The 5,943-nt window shown below is 41.5% G+C and overlaps 1 pseudogene; it reads left to right on the top strand.

Moving 5' to 3' along the window:
• Positions 1 to 2,369: 2,369 nt before the first annotated feature.
• On the top strand, positions 2,370 to 4,706 carry LOC139640460 (E3 ubiquitin/ISG15 ligase TRIM25-like; annotated as a pseudogene).
• Positions 4,707 to 5,943: the final 1,237 nt, after the last annotated feature.

The raw sequence follows: 5,943 nt of genomic DNA, 5'->3' as shown, positions 1-5,943 counted from the left end.
AAACCTTCTGAAACGGTATGTTTATTTATCATCTTCACCACACACACACACGCACACACACATACACACACAATAAACATGAAATACATGGCGCAGTGGACTATAAAATGTTGTCACATAGTAACAAGACATTTAGCTCGTCGCCTTTGAAGCTGGACGTTGAGGTTGTGCATGGAAATAAATGAAATACGAATACGAGGCAGAGAAGAAGAACGACAGCACTCAACTGACTGATGAAATGCAGATATCAGTGTGAGAAAGAAAGAAAGAAAGAAAGAGACAGAAAGAAAGAAAGAAAATAGGCACCTCTGAAACCTCCAAAACTGTTGTAGTGATGGACACAGAGAGAGGGAGAGAGAGAGGGAGAGAGGGGGGGAGAGAGAGAGGGAGGGAGAGGGAGAGATAGAGAGAGAGAGCATCAAACATGTTGAAGAGAGAGAGTTAAAACACAATCAAACCATCAAACATCTCATATACCCAGGACCCAGCCAACACTTGTTTTTTTTTTATCTTTCCAGCGACAACTGAGATAAATATTCATCTCTGTCTGATGTGCTTGTCAAGTCTGAAAAGTATATTTTATATTCTCAGAGTCCCCAGGGAACCTTGTATCTCCGATTTTCACATTTGTCATTTTGGGTGTAATCCTCCCCTTGCAGAGAAAGATTTGTCACCCGGGGGATGCCAACCATTGGCACATGTGCTGTGTAACCTGCAAAATGTTTTTTTCCAAATGTACAAAAATCAACTTGTGTTTGTGTTTCCAACACAGTCTCAAAAAAGTTTTGGGAATAAGCATGAACTCTGAAATGCAGATTTTGTGTTGTGGGCTCAAATGAAGTAAAGATTCCATTCCTCCATCATGAACGGATTATGTGACAGCAGCACTAACTGGACCAGCTATTTTCACCTGTTTGTCACATGACAAGGTCGGCTAATGGGCCGTCGAGTTTAGGCAAGTAACACAGCCAACCACCTCATTTTAAAAGTTTAGAAAACTGAAGAGATGATGTTTGACCCTAGAGCAGTGGGGGACCACCGGCCATGTGATTATCCACCATACTCCTATTAATCAGGTGAGCTCCTACAAGCATCTTGGTGTCCACATTGATAATATGTTTACTTGGCAAGCCCATGTTGACAGCCTATGCTCTAAACTACAGCAGAGGTTACACTTTTTAAGAAGACTCAGGTTGTACGGGGTTAACCAGAGAGTTATGTCCCTGTTCTACCAAGCTGTCCTGGAGAGCCCCCAACTGGAATGTGAGGGTGTGTGCAATATGTAGTGCAATATTTTATTTATTTATTTTTTTTCTTAAAGAGTTTTACAGCATTTTAGAGGTGCAATAAGGTTTTTACTAACGCTCTTACTTTTACAACGAAGGGTTGACTGTGTCATGTGTCTATGTAGTGTGCATCTGTCAATTGTCTATCTGTTAAAGACAAATGTCCCAACGGAGACAATAAAGTATATCATATCCTATCTTATCCTGTAAGTCAGCATTTATCTTTAAAAAGAAAAAGAAAAAAGAAAAATCTTCTTTATTTGTGCTATTAACTAAGAGTGAGGATCTAAACCTTCCCAAGAAATCAATATAATTTAATCTCTCAAGTAGCAAATGCAGTGGATTTACCTGGAGAAAAATTGATGTGGTTCTCAGTGTGTAGCCCATTGAAGTATTATATTATGTAGCCTCTCTCTCTCTCTCTCTCTCTCTCTCTCACACACACACACACACACACACACACATTGAACATTTGTGTACTAACTTATACATACAAGATAAATACATAAAATTGAAGCAAATGAACCAAAACCTGATAACCTTCAAGTAAAAACACACAACCACCATCTGACACACTCTCCACACACTCAGCAAACACCCACGCATGAGAGAGAGAGAGAAAGTGAGAGAGAGAGTGAGAGAGAGAGAGAGAGAGCTAAATGTGTCTGTTTTTTGATATCCCATTAAGTTCACTGACCCCAAGTTTAACTATTCCATTTTTATTTGTCATAATCTTCACTTCATATTGTAAACGAGGGCTAAACACACACTGCCTCTTCAAAACTGCTCCTCTTCCTGGAATCAAGCAAAGCCTGATCACCCCTCCCTCTACTTCCTGGACTCAAATACAGCCAGTTCCATTCTGTCCACATATTTCCTGTTCCCTCCCCTTTCACGGATCTGCCAGTTTAAAGATGGGTGTAAAGAGCATGTTGTGAAGTGCGAGAGCTGACAAGCCCATTCACTGCAGATCAGCACATGAACATGAATAAAAGGAACAGAGGTTTGGTTTGGATCAGAGCCCAACTTCTTTCTGTTGAGAGAAGTGAAACTATCTGACATTCACTGTCACTGAGAAGTGAAATGGCGCAGCGAGGAATTCAGCTGGACGGAGCAAAACTCTGCTGTTCCATCTGTCTGGATCTACTGAAGGATCCGGTGGCTATTCCCTGTGGGCACAGCTACTGCATGAGCTGTCTTAAAAGCTGCTGGGATGAAGAGGATGAGAAGAAAATCCACAGCTGCCCCCAGTGCAGACAGACCTTCACACCAAGGCCTGTCCTGGTGAAAAACACCATGTTAGCAGAGTTGGTGGAGGAACTGAGGAAGACAGGACTTCAAGCTGCTCCTCCTGATCGCTGCTATGCCGGACCTGGAGATGTGGCCTGTGATGTCTGCACTGGGAGAAAGCTGAAAGCCCTCAAGTCCTGTCTGGTGTGTCCGGCCTCTTACTGTGAGCAGCACCTCCAGCCTCACTATGATGCAGCTCCATTAAAGAAACACAAGCTGGTGGAAGCCACCGTAAAGCTTCAGGAGAACATCTGCTCTCATTATGACGAGGTGATGAAGGTTTTCTGCCATACTGATCAGCAGTTTATCTGTTATCTCTGCTCCATGGAGAACATAAAGGCCACGACAAAGTCTCAGCTGCAGCAGAAAGGACCGAGAGGCAGAAAGAGCTCGGGGTGAGTCGGCAACAAATCCAGCAGAGAATCCAGGACAGAGAGAAAGATGTGAAGGTGCTTCAACAGCAGGCGGAGGCTATCAATGGCTCTGCTGATAAAGCGGTGGAGGACAGTGAGAAGATCTTCACTGAGCTGGTCCGGTTCATTGAGAAGAGAAGCTCCGATGCGAAGGAGCGGATCAGATCCCGGCAGAAAGAGGAAGCGAGTCGGGCCGAAGAACTTCAGGAGAAGCTGAAGCGGGAGATCGCTGAGCTGAGGAGGAAAGACGCTGAGCTGGAGCAGCTCTCACACACAGAGGATCACATCCATTTTCTACACAGTTACCCCTCGCTGTCACGTCTCAGTGAATCTACAGACTCACCCGGCACCGATATCCGTCCTCTGCGCTACTTTGAGGATGTGACTGCAGCTGTGTCAGAGGCCAGAGATAAACTACAGGGCATTCTTACAGAGGAATGGCCTAAGATCTCATTGACAGTGACTGAAGTGGATGTTTTACTGCCACAACCAGAGCCCAAGACCAGAGCTGAATTCTTACAATATTCACATCAAATCACACTGGATCCAAACACAGCAGGCACACGGCTGTCATTATCTGATGGGAACAGAAAAGCAACATGTATGAGAGAAGACAAATATAGTCACCCAGACAGATTCACTTACTGTAGTCAGGTCCTGAGTAGAGAGAGTCTGACTGGACGTTGTTACTGGGAGGTGGAGTGGAGTGGGAAGGGAGTTTCAATAGCAGTCGCATATAAAGATATTAGCAGAACAGGGAATGAAAGTCGATTTGGATACAATGACAAGTCTTGGGCATTAGATTATTACAACAATAGTTGTCATTTCAGACATAACAATATCAAAACTCCCATCCCAGGCCCTCTGTCCTCCAGAGTAGGAGTGTACCTGGATCACAGAGCAGGTATTCTGTCCTTCTACAGCATCTCTGAGACCATGACTCTCCTCCACAGAGTCCAGACCACATTCACTCAGCCTCTCCATCCTGGATTTAGGCTTTATTATGTTGGAGACACTGCTGAGTTGTGTAAGCTCAGGTAGAAAGAAGTCATTAAAGCAGCAATGTGTGAGATTCTGTTTAAGTTTTTTTTTAATTTTGTCTCCATCTTTGTTGCTCAGCGCTCATTGCTGTGGTGTTTCTGCACTGCACTTCCCAGAGATCACCTGTCAATCAAACAGTGTGGGCGGGACTGTGACGTCTTTTTCCTTGGATTTTCTGTTGATGCAGTTTGGACTTTCTGTAGGTGGCGCTCTTTTCTTTGTCTTTCCTTTTCTTTGTGTTATATCAGTCAGTGATAGAGAGTATCCAAACTGACATTTATTCATATGAAAACAGAAACTGTTGTGTGGTCTATATAGTTCTTATGTTTGTTGCATATTTGTGTTGTTGCTGTAATATTTTCTGCTATTTCTGTTCCACTGCATGGGCCTTAATGGAGCAGCACTAGAAGTCTCCCCTTTATTATAGCTGAATAGTTGTTAATATGTTGATTTTGTTCCCGGCCCCTTGTAACTTTGTTGAGAAAAGTGAACTACAAATGTAATCATTATTATTATAATCAATAGGGAGAGCATTCATTGTTTTCCTCCACAGTGATGACATACTGGTTTAACAGATTGATTGTGTGGATGAAGTTAATATGTAGATGGAAAGATTGAACCAGAGTCCTTTACCAGGCTTTAGTGATTGGATAAAATTGAATGTTTGTAAAAATGAATAAAGGTTTTTTTCCAAGAATGAATGAAATATTTCTTGTGTATTCATTCCAGGAAGTGTATGAAAGCTGCTAGAGAAAATGTGAAACTAATATGACAGTATAACTGAGGCCATTTTCACCCAGAATATTTCACATTGAACTGAGCAAAATATTCAAAATCCAGCCAGTAAATAGACTGAAATAATTATTGAATACTGAAAATATTACTGAAGTTATTTTATAAATCAAGGTCCTTGCCTCCTTCCTTTGATATCTATCTATCTATCGATCTATCTATCTATCTATCTATCCTGGGTGGGAGTCCTAGGCTACATGATTCAACAGGGCATCCAAAATCATTCATCCATTAAAACATACACATATGCATACGCCTATCCACACATATACATACACGTTACACAATCGAGTATAATAACCTACAATAAAAACATTTACATCAGATCATGCATAAATATCTTAAATGCTGTGTCGAGCATGAAAATATCAATATCTGCCTTGGCAGACAAACATTCAATACTGCAGCCATTCTAAAATTTTCCATCATAATTTCCATCAAAACTGTAAGTCACACCATCATGTTGCTTCATGGCCTTTTTTATTTCTCATTATTACTGAATTGGTTTCCTTTCACCCAGTGTTTTAAAGCTCAACTCAAGTAAAACTCAAGTAAAAAATAAATATGAGTAAATGTTGTATTACAAGTTTGCAGCTGTCATTGTATTTATCTAAGTATCAGTTTACACATTTGTGAATTTCTTGTCTTTGACTTCAAATTCAGAACACAGTGTGTGAAGTTCTCACATCGAGTCTACAGGCTCTCGGGTTTTGCAACTAACCCTAACCCCATAATCTGTTCTTTTCTATAAATAAAAAAGCAAAACAACCAAATTTTGGTTCAGTTTATTGCACTTGTCTTAATCTTTGGGTAAAAGTCCCCAAAAACAGAGTAAAAATGGAGATGCTCAGAGATCTCAAGGTGCTTATAGAAACAGTGAGAATCTGTGAGAAACCACCAGTGAAAGCACACAGAAAGCCAAACCTTTAATTAAAAACACACAACCACCGTCTGACACACTCTCCACACACTCAGCAAACGCCCACGCATGAGAGAGAGAGAGAGAGAGAGAGAGAGAGAGAGAGAGAGAGAGAGAGAGAGAGAGAGAGAGAGAGAGACTGTGAGAAACCACCAATGAAACACAGAAAGCCAAACCTTTAAAGCTACACTAAGTGATTTTC

The sequence above is a fragment of the Centroberyx affinis genome, unplaced genomic scaffold, assembly GCF_046629955.1.
Source record: "Centroberyx affinis isolate AG114_WGS23_722 - 3 ecotype Tasmania unplaced genomic scaffold, CSIRO-AGI_Caff_v1 ptg009476l_1, whole genome shotgun sequence".
Lineage (NCBI taxonomy): Eukaryota > Metazoa > Chordata > Actinopteri > Beryciformes > Berycidae > Centroberyx > Centroberyx affinis.
This window is presented reverse-complemented; position numbering and strand designations above follow the sequence as displayed.